The sequence below is a fragment of the Phyllobates terribilis genome, unplaced genomic scaffold (assembly GCF_046119375.1).
Source record: "Phyllobates terribilis strain yellow unplaced genomic scaffold, ASM4611937v1 Scaffold_1__5_contigs__length_1240528914, whole genome shotgun sequence".
Taxonomy (NCBI): domain Eukaryota; kingdom Metazoa; phylum Chordata; class Amphibia; order Anura; family Dendrobatidae; genus Phyllobates; species Phyllobates terribilis.
The window spans coordinates 919066902-919085732 of record NW_027362761.1 but is presented as its reverse complement, the minus strand read 5'-3'; the positions used below and the strand labels follow the sequence as shown (position 1 = coordinate 919085732).

Below are 18831 nucleotides of genomic sequence, written 5' to 3'. Positions count from 1 at the left end.
GATTATTAAATGATGTATTTTTACGTTGGATTGAGTTGGTGGCTCTCAAACCTTGCTCCTGGTCTAATGACAGCCATCAAAGTAGAATCCTGAACATTTGACCTTTTGATTGCAATGGTCAAGAGTCCTGAACTACAAACTGGTGACAGCTCACAGTCTAAGGCTATGTGCCCACGATGCCGAAATGTTCAGGATTTTTTCATGAGCGTTTCTGCATCTCCCTGGCAGAAAAAAATGCATGCGGATTGTACATGCGGATTGTACATGCGTTTTCCTGCCAGGGACAAGCTGATGCGAAGAGTTCTTCACTTGCATTTCCGCATGCGGGTTGACAAGCGCTTTCCAAGCGATTTTAGCATCACTTGGAAAGTGCTTGTCAACTTGGTCACACTATATAAATCCATGCAAACAGCATGGATTTATATAGTGTGTCCCGAGAGAATGTCAAAAAATAAAAAAATAAATCTATACTTACCCTCCGATGGCCAACGCTGTCTTGTTTCACTGTCCCGGCTGCCGGCAGCGGTAGACTGAAGGACCCCGTTACATGACTCTGACATCAGCGCAGGTCCTTCAGTACATCGCGAACTGCCGACAAGCAAGGAGGAGTGCAGCGCAGGCCGCCAGAAGGTAAGTATATATTTATTTTTTATTTTATTCTTTTTTTTTACAATTTTCTATGGTACCCAGGTCCGGAGGAGAGTCTCCTCTTCTCTAGACCTGGGTACCATCCGCACATTAGAACGCATGGAATGCGCATCTACATATACAGTGATGCGTAATCCATGCGGTCAAATGCAAGTCAATGGCGGCGGAAATGCAGCACTTCCGCAAAATAATTGGTAGTGCTGCGTTTTTTTCCGCAATGATAATCCGCAGCGGAAATTTCCGCAGCATGTGCACAGCACATGCGGCTCATCATTGGGGAACATGGCAGGCCTTCTACCGTGCGTTTTTTAAGCGTTTCTGCGGCGTTTTTGCAGCTGCGGAAACACTTAAAAAACGCATCGTGGGCACAAAGCCTTAGGCTCCCTTCACAAGCCCTGGTGATTCTGATACTGGAAAAAACAGTACTGGTGAGATCAGTTGTCAGTGTCCGTGTGCAACATGCATGTGCCATTCGTGTGTCCATGTCCATGTGCCATCTGTGAGTCTGTTTACAACATCCATGTATTGTACAGAAAAAAACGTATTTTATTTGAACAATTAATTGAATCTGTGTAAGCTGAGGAAACTTGCCTAGCTCCCTTTATAATCCAGCCAAGGAATTGTGGGTTTTTTCAACCTCATTCTGTGTTTCTGCAGTTGCTTACCGTATGGTTTGTGAACATGTCTGAATCAAATGATTACTGGTTGGCGTTATGCGTCCTACTGTCACGTTGCTACGGGTTTTGCTGGGAGATGCTTGCTGATGTAGCACGTATGCAAAGGCGGCTATGGGTGCACCCTATAGTGTTGCAACATGGTGCCTATGGCCACTTCCATACCTTGTATGCTGATCTGAGAAAACATCGTGCTAAGTTTGTTTAATTTTGTCGCCTATCAATTGCAACTTTTGACCTGCTAGTTCAGGACTTGTACCCTCAACTTAATAGGTAAGACACCTTTATGTGACTAAGCATCTCTCCAGAGGAAAGTTTCCTAGTAACCCTCAGGTAAATGTTTGTTGTATTCAAATACATTTATTGCATGTCATTATGATGACTTTCATGTTTTTCATGTTGTCAAATTTATTTTATATGTACAGTACAGACCAAAAGTTTGGACACACCTTCTCATTTAAAGATTTTTCTGTATTTTCATGACTATGAAAATTGTACATTCACACTGAAGGCATCAAAACTATGAATTAACACATGTGGAATTATATACTTAACAAAAAAGTGTGAAACAACTGAAACTATGTCTTATATTCTAGGTTCTTCAAAGTAGCCACCTTTTGCTTTGATGACTGCTTTGCACCCTCTTGGCATTTTCTTGATGAGCTTCAAGAGGTAGTCACCGAAAATGGTTTTCATTTCACAGGTGTGCCCTGACAAGTTTAATAAGTGGGATTTCTTGCATTATAAATGGGCTTGGGACCATCAGTTGTGTTGTGCAGAAGTCTGGTGGATACACAGCTGATAGTCCTACTGAATAGACTGTTAGAATTTGTATTATGGCAAGAAAAAAGCAGCTAAGTAAAGAAAAACGAGTGGCCATCATTACTTTAAGAAATGAAGGTCAGTCAGTCTGAAAAATTGGGCAAACTTTGAAAGTGTCCCCAAGTGCAGTTGCAAAAACCATCAAGCGCTACAAAGAAACTGGATCATATGAGGACCGCCCCAGGAAAGGAAGACCAAGAGTCTCTTCTGCTTCTGAGGATAAGTTTATCCGAGTCACCAGCCTCAGAAATCGCAGGTTAACAGCAGCTCAGATTAGAGACCAGGTCAATGCCTCACAGAGTTCTAGAAGCACACAGATCTCTTCAACAACTATTAAGAGGAGACTTTGTGCAGCAGGCCTTCATGGTAAAATAGCTGCTAGGAAACCACTGCTAAGGACAGGCAACAAGCAGAAGAGGCTTGTTTGGGCTAAAGAACACAAGGAATGGACATTAGACCAGTGGAAATCTGTGCTTTGGTCTGATGAGTCCAAATTTGAGATCTTTGGTTCCAACCACCGTGTTTATGTGCGATGCAGAAAAGGTGAACGGATGGACTCTACATGCCTGGTTCCCACCGTGAAGCATGGAGGAGGAGGTATGATGGTGTGGGGGTGCTTTGCTGGTGACACTGTTGGGGATTTATTCAAAATTGAAGGCATACTGAACCATCATAGCTACCACAGCAACTTGAAGCGGCATGCTATTCCATCCGGTTTGCGTTTAGTTGGACCATCATTTATTTTTCAACATTACAATGACCCCAAACACACCTCCAGGCTGTGTAAGAGCTTTTTGACCAAGAGTATGAGTGATGGGGTGCTACACCAGATGACCTGGCCTCCACAGTCACCAGACCTGAACCCAATCAAGATGGTTTGGGGTGAGCTGGACCGCAGAGTGAAGGCAAAAGGGCCAATAAGTGCTAAGCATCTCTGGGAACTCCTTCAAGATTGTTGGAAGACCATTTCCGGTGACTACCTCTTGAAGCTCATCAAGAGAATGCCAAGAGTGTGCAGAGTAGTCATCAAAGCAAAGGGTGGCTACTTTGAAGAACCTAGAATATAAGACACTTTTTCAGTTGTTTCACACTTTTTTGTTAAGTATATAATTCCACATGTGTTAATTCATAGTTTTGATGCCTTCAGTGTGAATGTACAATTTTCATAGTCATGAAAATACAGAAAAATCTTTAAATGAAAAGGTGTGTCCAAACTTTTGGTCTGTACTGTTTGTGTTCAAATATTATGGGTGGTTTGTATGGTTTGTCCAGTCCGGGTTTTTTCATGTCACCACTATCTGGACATTGTATGGATATGTGTGATCAATTTTGTATAACCTGTTTAAAATGGTGATGTGTTTTTAAAAATATTTTTCACATTTTTTTTTGCCTCCTGTTTTTACAGTTCACCTTCACATATTTCTGTCTACTGGCAATATGATTGGTTCCCTCCTTTTGGAGTTCCTCCTTGGCACGTCGAAAGTTTCTGGGATTGTGCGCACTACGTGTGATGCTATTTGGGACAATCTCAAAAGCCAGGTGATGCCTCAAGCAACCACACACGACTGGGTGAGGATTGCTCAGGGGTTCATGGAAGCAATCAATTTTCCAAACTGTATTGTGGCACTGGATGGTAAGCAAATTCGTGTGAAAAAGCCACTGAACTCTGGCTCAAGATACTTCAATTACAAGAGATTTTTCTCCATAGCACTGTTGGCCTTGACTGATAGTAACTACTGTTTTGTATTTGTTGATATTGGTGCCTATGGAAGTGCGTCATATTCTCGCATCTTTCGCTCTTCCAAATTTACTCAGTGGATTTCTGACATGAATCTCGCCCTTCCACAGTCCTGTGCACTTCCTGGATTCTCTGGCCCTCCTGCACCCTTTATTATGGTTGGCGATGAGGGTTTTGAGCTCTCGAGACATATTCTTTGCCCATTTCCTTTTCAAGGCTTGGCAGCCATAAGCGCATTTTTAACAAGCATCTGGCAAAAGTCAGTCGATTTGTAGAATGTGCCTTTAGTATTTTGTCCTCAAAATGGCGTATTTTTCAGAGCACGATTCAAATGCATCCAGACAATATCCAGTCAACCATAAAGACATGTATCATTCTGCATAATTTTTGTCGCAAACATGATACAGCCTTGGATGTCGTTGAGGATACCACATTCTTCAACGTGCAGTTAACAGAGGAATAACAGCATGGTACTCAAGCAGGACTATCTGTCCTTAGAGATTGATTTATTTGCTGAATATGTCCTTTCCGCACAGGGCTCCATACCATTGAACATGGAGTTTAATACCAAAATGTTAGTTTTTTTAACCAAAACATTTTCAATTGCCTTTTTTTTTAAACAAACTACAGTACAGACCAAAAGTTTGGACACACCTTCTCATTTAAAGATTTTTCTGTATTTTCATGACTATGAAAATTGTACATTCACGCTGAAGGCATCAAAACTATTGGGTTCAGGTCTGGTGACTGTGGAGGCCAGGTCATCTGGCGTAGCACCCCATCACTCTCCCTCTTGGTCAAATAGCCCTTACACAGCCTGGAGGTGTGTTTGGGGTCATTGTTCATTGTTCTGTTGAAAAATAAATGATGGTCCAACTAAACGCAAACCGGATGGAAAAGCATGCCGCTGCAAGATGCTGTGGTAGCCATGCTGGTTCAGTATGCCTTCAATTTTGAATAAATCCCCAACAGTGTCACCAGCAAAGCACCCCCACACCATTACACCTCCTCCTCCATGCTTCACGGTGGGAACCAGGCATGTAGAGTCCATCCGTTCACCTTTTCTGCGTTGCACAAAGACACGGTGGTTGGAACCAAAGATCTCAAATTTGGACTCATCAGACCAAAGCACAGATTTCCACTGGTCTAATGTCCATTCCTTGTGTTCTTTAGCCCAAACAAGTCTTTTCTGCTTGTTGCCTGTCCTTAGCAGTGGTTTCCTGTCAGCTAGTTTACCATGAAGGCCTGCTGCACAAATTCTCCTCTTAACAGTTGTTGTAGAGATGTGTCTGCTGCTAGAACTCTGTGTTGCATTGACCTGGTCTCTAATCTGGGCTGCTGTTAACCTGCAATTTCTGAGGCTGGTGACTCGGATAAACTTATCCTCCTCAGAAGCAGAGGTGACTCTTGGTCTTCCTTTCCTGGGGCGGTCCTCATTTGAGCCAGTTTCTTTGTAGCGCTTGATGGTTTTTCCAACTGCACTTGGGGACACTTTCAAAGTTTGCCCAATTTTTCGGACTGACTGCTCAACACAACTGATGGTCCCAACCCCATTTATAATGCAAGAAACCCCACTTATTAAACCTGACAGGGCACACCTGTGAAGTGAAAACCATTTCCGGTGACTACCTCTTGAAGCTCATCAAGAGAATGCCAAGAGGGTGCAAAGCAGTCATCAAAGCAAAAGGTGGCTACTTTGAAGAACCTAGAATATAAGACATATTTTCAGTTGTTTCACACTTTTTTGTTAAGTATATAATTCCACATGTGTTAATTCATAGTTTTGATGCCTTCATTGTGAATGTACAATTTTCATAGTCATGAAAATGCAGAAAAATCTTTAAATGAGAAGGTGTGTCCAAACTTTTGGTCTGTACTGTATATTAAAATCCCTAAGGACTCGGAAGACAATGAGGACCCTTGACGTTGGGTGCGAGCTTATGTTTGTTTGGGCAAATAAGACAACACCTTTATCTCAATTTTTCTTATGCCTAAAAAAACAACTAATACTTCATTTTCAAGTGCACATGTGTTTGTATAAATCTTAACAAAAAAACATGATGACCACACCACAGAAATACACATCAAGTGTAAGGTTGACAGCTGAGAGATGATCTTATTAGGCAGTGAAAGGTCCATGGTTAATTAGCTATTCCCTGGCTAAAAATACCTGTATCTAGCCGCTGTAGATGGATGCTGGGTTTGGGCAACAGGCTGAGTAGTAACTATTTGACGCAAAGTACCTTCACCACTAGTCCTGTTTTGACCGCCTTTCCTCAATATATGTGTATATTGAGTTTGGGTCACTATTTTGTCGGCTGGCATCAATGATTGTGGTTATAGTACACCTCAGATGACCCTGTTGGTCAAGAGGTATACTATAGATTTATAGGCCAAGAGACCGGTCAAATCGGTCTGCATCGGTCACAGGAGGTAGGCCCTGTAAAATATTCAAAATGCAGGCATCTATTTCCTGAGCCAAAATGGGCAGATCCTGCTGCTTCATGTATGGCGTGGACCTTGGAAAACCCCGGAAGGGCCTTGTCACCAGCTGCTCTGCTGATTGTGATGGTGATGTTTATTTTGCTGCTGCTTCTGGTTGTGTTGGTGGTGCAGGCAAGATTCTTGTTTCTGAAAGGGGTTCTGTAAAATCTGAATCTGCCTGCCGAGCAGCTACTTCAGTGGTATGAGAGGCAACTGGGCCTTCAGTGTTTTTTGCAGAGGACCTTACTCCTGAGAGACTCGGAGTCAGACTCATGCAAGTTATCATCAGTCCTAAAATGTAAGGTATAACCACAATTACACAAACATAGTCAAAGACGATTGACCTTTTCACAAGATACACAACCTTTGATTGGAACAAGAGATGGTGGTGTGTGTATTGCTGCAAGCGGTGACGTCAAAAAGGTTACCTCAGGTCACAGGCGGTCGGCGCTTATAGCATGTGTGCATTTTAGCTACACACAGCAGGGCTGAAGCTCTGCTGTGTGTAGCACAGGCGATCAGATGATTGCAGCTTCTAATCTCCCATGAAGACTATTGAAGCAGGTAAAGAGTAGAGATGAGCGTTGTTCTACTCGAACTGTTCGCCAATCTCAAATTCGAGCTGTTTTGGGCGGTGTTCGAGCCGTTCGGCGAACACGAACAATTTGAGAAAAATTCGGCTGTTCGAGGTTATGTTCGATAACTGTTCGTGCACCAAAATCATAACTGGATTTTTTCTCAGTAATGATGAAAATTAATGTTAATACGCAGTTTGAGTGTACAGCGGGGTGGGGGGAGGGGCAGGGGATGGATCTCTGCAGGAACAATGAAGATCTCCATTTTTTTTTCTCTTTCCCGCATTTACAGAGGGGAGGTGCAATCTGTCAGCCTATCAGCAGCGCACACACGGAGCGAAGTGCTTTTTTTCACACAAGCAAGGGCATGTGTCATTGGCAGTGTATGTCACATGTCCTTGCCCTATAAGACCAAACCATTTTCCCCGTCGCCACCATTTTCTCACTGCTGCAGCTGCGTGTTAGACGGCACCGCTGTTGCTGTGTGCGCTATACCTTGTTAATTTCAAGCCAATTTTCGCACAAATATACAGATAGCTTGGGAGTAGGGAATAGTTGTGATTGCAGTCCTTTTAAGGACTAGGTTACAGCATTTCCTACGACATTTATCAGGCAGGTCTGTGCTCTTAAATAGATAGGTTGTGGGAGTAAAGACTAATTGTAATTGGAGTCCTTTTCAGGACTAGGTTACATCAGTTCCTATCAGTTTTTGCCAGGCAGGTCTGTGCCAGTGCTGTGCAAGTTTTTTTCACAGCATTTGGCTGAATCTAGCAAAGCTAATCCTTTTTGGCCTATTGCAGAGTGTGTTAGTCAGTGGAGTAGCCTATCTGTGTTGCAAGATATACCACCTGTGTATAGAATACCAATTTTTTTACTGCACCTAGTGAAGTAAAATCTTTTCGGCATAGCATCATTCTATTAGTCCATCTATACTGACCTCCATCAGGTTGCAAACTGAATCTAATTTTTTTCTGCATCTAGCTCTGAAAAAATATTTGGCTTTCTAGCAGTGTGTCGGACTTTCTCTATTAGTCCATCTATACTGACCTCCATCAGGTTACAAATTCAAAATAATTTTTATCTGCATCTACAGTACCTCTGAAAAAATATTTGGGCTTCTAGCTGTGTGTGGGACTTGTTGTATTAGTCCATCTATACTGACCTCCATCAGGTTGCAAACTGAATATATTTTTTTCTGAATCTACCTCTGAAAAAATATTGGGCTTCTAGCTGTGTGTGGGACTTGTTGTATTAGTCCATCTATACTGACCTCCATCAGGTTGCAAACTGAATATATTTTTTTCTGCATCTACCTCTGAAAAAATATTGGGCTTCTAGCTGTGTGTGGGACTTGTTGTATTAGTCCATCTATACTGACCTCCATCAGGTTGCAAACTGAATATAATTTTTTTCTGCATCTAGCTCTGAAAAAAAATTTGGCCTTTTAGTAGTGTGTCGGACTTTCTCTATTAGTCCATCTATACTGACCTCCATCAAGTTGCAAATTAAAAATAATTTTTATCTGCATCTACAGTACCTCTGAAAAAATATTTGGCCTTCTAGCAGTGTGTCGGACTTTCTCTATTAGTCCATCTATACTGACCTCCATCAGGTTGCAAATTCAAAATAATTTTTATCTGCATCTACAGTACCTCTGAAAAAATATTTGGGCTTCTAGCTGTGTGTGGGACTTGTTGTATTAGTCCATCTATACTGACCTCCATCAGGTTGCAAACTGAATATATTTTTTTCTGCATCTACCTCTGAAAAAATATTGGGCTTCTAGCTGTGTGTGGGTCTTGTTCTATTAATCCATCTATACAGACCTCCATCAGGTTGCAAACTAAATCTAATTTTTTTCTGCATCTAGCTCTGAAAAAATATTTGGCCTTCTAGGAGTGTGTCGGACTTTCTCTATTAGTCCATCTATACTGACCTCCATCAGGTTGCAAATTCAAAATAATTTTTATCTGCATCTACAGTACCTCTGAAAAAATATTTGGGCTTCTAGCTGTGTGTGGGACTTGTTGTATTAGTCCATCTATACTGACCTCCATCAGGTTGCAAACTGAATATATTTTTTTCTGCATCTACCTCTGAAAAAATATTGGGCTTCTAGCTGTGTGTGGGACTTGTTGTATTAGTCCATCTATACTGACCTCCATCAGGTTGCAAACTGAATCTAATTTTTTTCTGCATCTAGCACTGAAAAAATATTTGGCCTTCTAGCAGTGTGTCGGACTTTCTCTATTAGTCCATCTATACTGACCTCCATCAGGTTGCAAATTAAAAATAATTTTTATCTGCATCTAGAGTACCTCTGAAAAAATATTTGGGCTTCTAGCTGTGTGTGGGACTTGTTGTATTAGTCCTTCTATACTGACCTCCATCAGGTTGCAAACTGAATATATTTTTTTCTGCATCTACCTCTGAAAAAATATTGGGCTTCTAGATGTGTGTGGGACTTGTTGTATTAGTCCATCTATACTGACCTCCATCAGGTTGCAAATTGAATATAATTTTTTTCTGCATCTAACCCAGCCAATAGTTTTGGCCTAATACCACAGTTTGGCCACTCAGCTCTGCTCGGTTACCATCCATTGTTTTTTTGTGCAAACAACTCCAGAGTTGTGAATTAGTTAACCACCAAAATGAGTGGAAAAAGGCCTGCTGCTGGTGGAAAGGGGAATAGGCGTGTTGGGAAGGGGAAAAAAGGTTGTGTCTGTGGGGTAGGTGTTAAAGCAACAGTAACATCTGCAGAAAAAAGACCATCTTCCAGCCAAACTAAAATGTCTACTTCTTTTAGCGGACAATGTGATAAGATCCCTTTCTTACGGCCACGCCAATCGCTACAAATTCCAGATGAGGCACAAAAACAGCAGGTGCTTCAACGGATATCAAGTGCTCCTTTAAGTGGGCTCTCCTCCACATCAACTTCAACATCACAAATACTCCAGTCCTCAAAGGTGTCACCCAAATCGCACTTGCTTCCTCACAGCTCCCAAATCTCCAGCTGCCCGTCTGAGTATGAGGTAGAACAGATGGTTGAGTCTGCAGAGCTGTTTACTCATACTATAGCCTGGGAATCAGAGGTCGACTCCAGTGCTTCTGTGAATCCAGACGAGGAAATGATCTGCACTGATGCCCAGAATCTTTATGAGTCGGATCCAGGACCAGACGCAGAAGGTTCTGACCATAATGTAGACCCTCATTCCCAAACTGTAACTCCTGTTGGTGGAGACATTGAGGAAGACGATGATAAGACTCAAATACCTGATTGGAGCGACAACTTTAGTTTTTTGTCAGGGCAGGAACAGGTTGGCTCTGAGGAAGACGGGTGTGATAACACACAGGGTGATGATGATGAGGTTGGAGATCCCACTTACTGTCAACCCACAGTCAGCCAAGAGATGAGGTCAGCAGAGGAGGTGGAGGAAGATGCTAGTGACGACGAGGTCAGGTTGCGCCTTCCTGGACAGAGACGTAGTACTGGAAGCACGTCAACAACTGCATCCTCAAACACAACTCTGCCTCTCACCACAAGTCGTGGTGGCTCTTCAGGTCGCATGGGTGCTAAGCCTTGCATAGCCTGGGCATTTTTTCAGATCGATAAAGATGACCCAACTCGTGTTATCTGTAACATTTGTCAGCAAAAGCTAAGTAGAGGCCAAAAAATACATAGTTTGAGTACTTCATGCATGAACCGGCACATGGACATGAAGCATAAGTTGCAGTGGGAAGCACAGTGTGCTACAATGCGGCCTAGCCGGCCGGGCCAACCACCGTCTGCCATATCTTGTGCATCCGCGGCCTCTTCATCCTCTGTGACTGGGGGGACAGCAGTCACACCTGTTTTGGGGCGCAGACCTGCCACCTCTTTACCCGCAACATCCAGCGTGATTAGCAGGTCATCATTTTCTTTGGAGGTGGTAACACCAGCTGGTGTTGAGCGCTGTCCGACATCGATAGCACCACCTTTGGATCAAGGCAACCTAACATGTCCGCCTGCATCTTCCTCACAGACCGGCAGTTTGCCGGGGACACCCTTATCAACCCCGTCTAAGCACAATAGCCAGCCCTCGGTCCCTCAGATGTGGACAAGTAAAAGACCATTTCCTCCTAGCCATGAGAAAGCTAAGAGGTTGAATTTCACCATCTGCAAGCTCTTGGCTACAGAAATGCTGCCTTTCCGCCTGGTGGACACAGAGGATTTTCGAGACCTTATGTCCGTCGCAGTGCCCCAGTACCAGATGCCCAGTCGGCACTACTTCTCAAAGAAAGGTGTGCCTGCGCTCCACCAGCATGTCGCACACAACATCACCGCTTCTTTGAGAAACTCTGTGTGTGACAGGTTGCATTTCACCACAGACACTTGGACGAGTAGGCATGGACAGGGGCGTTACATGTCGCTGACTGGGCACTGTGTAACTATGGTGACAGCAGGACAAGGGGCTGCTGTCCAAGTCTTGCCGTCCCCACGAGTTGTGCGTCAATCCTCTTTATGTCAAAGTTCCTCCACTGCTTCTGCCTTCTCAACCTCCTCTCGGTCTTCCACCTGCACCCAAAGCCTGTCTGGTCATGCCACAAGCTTTCTAACTGCGCAGAAGGGATCCTGCACACCTCCTTACTATGCTGGCAGTAGGGCTCAACATCATCAGGCGGTTTTTACTTTGAAATGTCTGGGAAATGTGAGTCACACAGCTGAGGAGTTGTGGTCAGCTCTGGAGAACCAATTTCATGAATGGTTGTCTCCACTGGACCTGAAACCAGGGAAGGCCGTGTGCGACAATGCTGCAAACCTGGGTGCGGCCCTTCGCCGGGTCAATGTCACACACGTGCCTTGTATGGCTCACGTGTTGAACCTGGTTGTCCAGCAATTTTTAGCCCACTATCCCAGACTAGATGGCCTTCTGCAGAGGGCACGGTCGCTCTGTGCTCACTTCCGCCATTCGCATCCCGCAGCTCAGCGACTTACATCTCTACAGAAGTCGTTGGGCCTGCCACTTCACCGGCTAAAATGCGATGTGCCTACCCGGTGGAATTCAACTCTGCACATGTTGCAGCGACTGTGGCAGCACTGACAAGCCCTGGTGCAATACGTTCTGGCGTATAGCCTGGGCCAACGAGATTCAGAGGTGGGGCAAATCACGCTGGAGGAGTGGTCTCAGATCAGGGACCTATGCACCCTTCTGCACAGTTTTGAAATGGCGACGAAGATGTTTAGTGCTGACGATGCCATTATCAGCATGACTATTCCGGTGATGTACATGCTGGAGCACATGTTAAACAGAATTCGGAGTCAGGTGGTGGCACAAGAGGAGGTGGAGGAAGTAGAGGAGGAGGAGTTGTATGCGGAAGGGCTAACATCTGCAAGGTCCAGAAGGTCGGCAGCACCAAGGCGGCAGGCATGTGAGGGTGGGGGAGATGGTTTTACCAGGGCGCATGGTAGCAGCCAAACTAGTGAGGAAGGTGCAGGAGCCCAGGAAGAAGTGGAGGACGAACTGATGGAAGACTCATCAGATGAGGGAGACCTTGATCACATTTCTGTTGTGCGAGGTTGGGGGGAGAGGACAGAGGAAGGAAGCATGATTGTTACCTCGCCACCAACACAACAGGGACTTGGTGCTCCTGGATGCGCAACACACATGAGTGCCTTCTTGCTGCACTACCTGCAACATGACCCTCGAATTGTGAGAATTAGAAATAATCCTGACTACTGGGTTGCCACACTGTTAGATCCCCGGTACAAAAGTAAATTTGCAGAAATTATTCCTGCCATAGAAAGGGATGCACGCATGCAGGAGTATCAGCAGAGACTGTTGCAGAATCTTACATGTGCTTTTCCACAAAATACCAGTGGTGCACGTAGTGAATCTCACAGTTCCAACTTGCCAACCGTGGGACCGTCAAGTGTTCAGCACTCAAACCGTAACAGAACCACAGTATCTGCTGGTAACATCAATTTTGCGGAATCATTTCACCACTTTTTTAGCCCATCCTTTGCAAGGCCACAGGAGACAAGAAGTCTGACACATAGTCAACGCCTAGAGATGATGGTACAGGAGTATCTCCAAGTAAACATTGAAGCCACGACTGTGTCACTGGACCCTTGCTCTTTTTGGGCTTCCAATCTGGATAAATGGCCGGAGCTAGCCACTTACGCCTTGGAGATCTTGTCATGCCCCTCAGCCAGCGTTCTGTCTGAACGTGTGTTCAGCGCTGCTGGTGGTGTGCTGACAGATAAGCGCACGCGGCTCTCCACTGATAATGTAGACAGACTCACGTTCATAAAGATGAACAAATCATGGATCCGAAACGACTTTTCTACCCCTGTGTCATCCTGGGGAGAGTAAAAGCTTGATGATTGGTTAAAATCACCCTACCAACCGTTTTAAGCTTTCAAATTACTAATCATGTTTATCTGTATCTTGACTGGAAAATAATTTGGGCTTTGTAGCAGTGTGCAGCACTGATCCTATTAGGCCATCTATAATAAGCTCCACCAGATTTAAAATTAAAAATAATTTTTAGCTGCATCTAGCCCGGAAAATAATTTTGGGGCTCCGAGATGCGCAAGACACATAAGTGCCTTCTTGCTGCACTACCTGCAGCATGACCCTCATATTGTCAGAATTCGAAGTAATCATGACTACTGGGTTGCCACACTCTTAGATCCCCCAAACTTTTCGATCAACCTTTTCATTTTAATAAAGACCAAAAAAATGGTCATTTTTGAAATTATAAGCATTAGCAGGTTGTTAGAAACTGAAATGAAACAGTTTTCAACTCATAACTTTATTGTAGGTGATGTTACATTTTCACATAGGACCCCTTGTTCGAAAGGAGCTTCTGAACTCTCTCGTCCATTGAATTTGTCAGGTTTTGGATGGTTTCTGCTTCAATTGTTTTGCATGAGGACAGAATACCCTCCCAGAGCTGTTGCTTAGATGTGAACTGCCTCCCGCTATCATAGACATTCCTTTTAATGATGCTCCAAAGGTTCTGAATGGGGTAGAGGTCAGGGGAGCATGGGGGTCACACCATAAGTTTGTCCCCTTTTATGCCCATATCAGCCAGAGATGCAGATGTTTTATGTGCAGCATGAGATGGTGCATTATCATGCAGAAAAATGATCTTGCTGTGAAATACACGGTTCTTCTTCTTGAACCATGGCAGGAAGTGCTGTTTGAGAAAATCCACATACATTATGGAGTTCATCTTTAGCGCCTTCAGGGATCCTAAAGGGGCCGACAATCTCTCTCCCCATGATTCCAGCCCAAAACATTACTCCACCTCCTCCTTGTTGGCGCTGTAGCCGTGTTTGCGTGGGGTGTCCATCAACCAGCCATCCTCCACTCCATCCATCTGGACCATCGAGCGCTGCACGGCACTCATCCGTGAACAAAACAGTTTTGAAATCAGTCTTCATGTAATGTTTGGCCCACTGGAGCCGTTTCTGCTTGTGTGAAGTGGATAGAGGAGGTCGACAGGATGGCGTATGCACAGCTGCAAACCTCTGAAGGACCCTGCATCTTGTTGTTCGGGGGACGTTGGAGGCACCAGCAGCTTCAAAAACTTGTCTGCTGCTATGACAAGGCTTTCTTGCCGCTGCTCTTTTAACCTGACGTAATTGCCTGTAGGAAAGAGTCCTCAATTTGCCCTTATCAGCACGCACACGTGTGTACTGAGAATCAGCTACATACTTCTTGATTGCCAAGACACTTCATCCTGATCATCGCACAATGTTGATTGTAGTCATGCCTTGACCTAAACACTCCACAATTTGTTGCTTCTCAGCAGCCGACACATCCTTTTTCTTTCCCATTTTGGCAGAAAATGTAGGCTGCTTAATAATGTGAGAGAGCCTTCTTAAGTAGTCTTGCCTTTCATTGGACACACCTGCCAAACTAATTAGCACAGGTGTCTGCAATTGCTTACAGTGATATAAAGAGCCCTGACACACATCACCATCAATGAGTTTAACTGACAAACAAACAAATTCTTCCCTTATCACTCCTAAACACTTTTTGCATATTCATTTGGAACGCAGTGTACATGTGCTTTTCCACAAAACACCAGTGGTTCACGTAGTGAATCTTACAGTTCTAACTTGCCAACCGTGGTCTGTATGGAATTGTTCAATAAAGGGCCCAAAATTAAGATAACATAGATGGGAGAGGTCTCTATGAATAGGAATTCCTAAGTATTTCATACCCTGTGAGGGCCAGGCAAAGGGAAAGTTGGACTGGATGGAATCCTATATGGATTTGGGGAGGGAGACATCGAGGGCCTCAGACTTCGCTGCATTGATTTTAAAATTTTACCATGTAACAAAGTGATCTATTTCAGCCATAACAGCAGCGATGGATATATGTGATTGAGTGATATATACTAGGACATCATCAGCAAATAGAGAGCACTTGTACTCGGTGCCTCCCACCTCAATCCACCTAATACTGGGGTTATGGCGAATTGATGAGAGCAGGTGCTCCGTCACTAGGATGTATAAGAGAGGGGACAGAGGACATCCCTGCCTTGTCCCATTGGTGATTGTGAAAGGTTATGAAAATGTTCTGACGCACCCCCTGGGCCTTGGGACTCCCGGAGCCGGACCCTTTTTGGTGGATGCTGGTGGTTGTAGTCTTCGTGGCGGCGACCCGGTTCCGTGGCTCAGGGCGGTCAAACCAGTGGCGGAACTATTTATGTGGTTTTGATGTTTAAATGTCCGACTACGCCACCCGTGGATTGCGGTCAGAGTGAACCGCTGCTACAGGGCAGACCGCTGAGGCTGGTGTTGTGGGTGCAGCAGAGCGTAGCATAACTCCCCACGGGAGGAGTATAGCCTCAGGGCAGTGTATGCGGAGGATGGGGGTGATGGTGCAGGGCAGCAGCAGTAACGACACCGAGTCAGTGATGCAGTCCAGGGCCTTTACTCACAGTTCTTATTATCCAGACCACGTCTGCAGGTAACGTCTGCCCACGTCGTACTGTGCTCACCAGGTGAGGGGCTCAGACAACTCCCAGATAACTTTGGAGCACTTCACAGGACCCCCTTTGTGTGTCCTTTGTCTGGCCTTTCTTACCAACACTTCTGTCCGGCTGCCTCGGGCCTCCTCTTGGTAAACTTGGCGCCAGTTTCCCTGACCCTATGTGGTGCCTTCCTAGCGGGTGTAGCGAGGGGCTGCGCCACATAAAATGTCAGAGCCTCCGGTTTCTAGCTGAGGGTCGTTTCCTGCCTCCACTAGTTCGGGGTCCGGTCTCCCCCTTTGGCCTGACCCCTCCACGCAGGTGGATTCGGGCGTGCGGTGGCGACTCGCCCGTCCGCACCCCTGGGATCCCTTCATTCCTCGTTCCTGGAGCCTTCTCCGCTCCTCTTCCTTCCTTCTCCCTCTTCCAGGCCTGGGCCTCTGTTACTAGGCCCGCCTCCGGAGCAGAGCTCATGCAGAGCCCCTGCTCCCTGCCACTTCTGCTCAGACTTCTCTGCACTGAACTAAGATGGTGCCCACCTTTTATACTCCCTTCTCAATGCACCCAGGAACTGCTTCCTCCCTGCTCCTGCACTACAGGGTTCCCCTTCCTCAATGTTCCCTCCCCCCACTCCAGCCAGGGACAGGGACTGTCGTGCCCATCTCAGGGGCATATTGGTCGCCCTGCCCCACGGCAATGTGGTGTAATGCATGCAGGTGTCGGGTCCTGATCCACACTCCATCCTTACCTGAGAGTGAGATATCACACCTCTGGGTGAGGTGCAATACGTCTGTTGCAACCGAGCCCTCAGGGTGCTACAGTTCCATTTATCTTCAGCCTAGGTGATGTATTGCGATACAGGGCCGTGATTTTGGCTATAAAAGGGTCCCCTAGACCCCTACCCCAAGTTTTTTAAGAGAATCATATATGGCGTGCCAGGAGACTCTATGGAATGCTTTCTCAGCATCCAACGAGAGTATATAATTACAAATTTTTAACTGCATCTAGCCCAGGAAATACTTTGTGCCTAGTAGCAGTGTCTGCTAGTCAGCGGATTATCCCGGCTGTTAAGCAAGCTACACCACCTGTAGTTTAGACACTTAATTTTTTCAAAGGAAATGCTTCGGGACCATGGGATACTTAGTGAAGAGCATCAGGAGGCACCCCAAGGCATAGGGACTGGGACTGGCAGTAGGATGCCTTGCGGTGGACAGCCGAGCTCGATCCTTATAAAAGCTTTTTAACTGCAGCAGCTTTAGTGGACGCTACTGGAGCTGGAATTACAGCGGCTGCTGGCATGAGACTTGCCCTCCAATAGATCCTTGTAAATGGATTTAAAGTGTATTCATTCAAATTAGAGAGACAATTTAAATTATAAAACTTAGAGCTGCCTCCACCACAGGGGGGCTCGCTCGACCCACCAGCGGACAGGCACCAGTATTGGGAGAGGGGGGCTGGCCGTCAGGGTTCACCGCGGCTCTGGCACAAACCCGGCGACACGGAGGTGGCACGGGCAGGAGCGGACTGGCCGTGTCGGCTTCTCACTTTTTGGATTTTAGAAGGGCATGACATGCCTATATCTGTGTCTCCCCCTCCTTTTACTCCTCCACCTCTTTTCTTTTCGCATGACTATATGTACTTGTCACTTTTCCATGTGTTAGTTATGTCTTCTGAGCAGTTTGTCAGCTTTTGGACACCTTTGAAGGTGTTTTCTATGTGTTTCTATGTGTTTTTGTTTGCCTGCCATTGGTTTTAACGGTGTTCGAAGGTGTTCGACGAACAGTTCGGCGAACACACGGGTGTTCGACGAACCGAACCGAACTCGAACACTACGGGGGTGGCTCAACACTAGTAAAGAGTAAAAAAAAAAAAAAGTTTTTAAAAATATAAAAAAAAATAAAAAATATTAAAGTTCAAATCACCCCCCTTTCGCCCCATTCAAAATAAAACAATAAAAATATGAAATATGCACATATTTGGTATCGCCATGTTCTGATATATCAATATTTAATAAGAATTAATCAGATCAGTAAACGGCATAATGAGAAAAAAATCAAAACGTCAGAATTAAATTTTTTTGGTTGACTGCAACTTTGCAGAGAAATACAATAACAGGCAATCAAAATTTCATATCTACCCCAAAATGGTATCAATAACAATCACCCGGCCCCAGATCCCGAAAAATGGAGACACTACGGGTCTCGAAAAATGGCACCTTTTTTTTGGGAATCAAAATGGCAGGTCAGTTTTAGCATTTAGTGAACATGGTAAAAAAAAAACAACCCAAAAACAATTGCACTTTTTTGCAATCTCAATACACTTTGATTTTTTCCTGTTTTCCAGTACATGATATGGTTAAAGGGAATCTGTCACCACTTTGGAGTTATCAGACCTCTACTATGGCCATACAGGGTATAGAAAAGTAAATATATACATACCTGTAGTACAGGTTTGATTGTAGAGAAAAGCGCTTTAATCAATTCTATTTTGTACAGGCTGGGCATCCGGGGACACCGAGCAATCCCCGCCGATGTGCTTATTATTCCCCCAAATACCTGCCTATATGCTAAATTATCATATTCACCCCATCCCCTGCACGTCACAGGGCACTGTGATAGGCCCTTTGACGTGCACTGTGCCTTCTGATTTCCCGGAAGATGGGGCCAGGATGAAGCAAAGCACGCTGTATGTGAGTGGCGCTTTGCGCATGCCTGGGCAGTAAGAGAGCGGGGATTACTTGGTGTTCCCCAGACGCTAAGCCTGTCCAAAATACAATTGATTAAAGTGCTTTTCTCTGCAAACAAATCTCTACTATGGGCCATACTGATATGTATAGATTTACTTTTCTATACCCTGTATGGCCATAGTAGAGGTCTGATAATTCCAAAGTGGTGACAGATTCCCTTTAAAGCAATGATGTCAT

At 44.9% G+C, this 18831-nt stretch overlaps 1 pseudogene; it reads left to right on the top strand.

Annotated features, from left to right (window-relative positions):
• Nucleotides 1-1342: 1342 nt before the first annotated feature.
• Nucleotides 1343-4345, top strand: LOC141161521 (uncharacterized; annotated as a pseudogene).
• Nucleotides 4346-18831: the final 14486 nt, after the last annotated feature.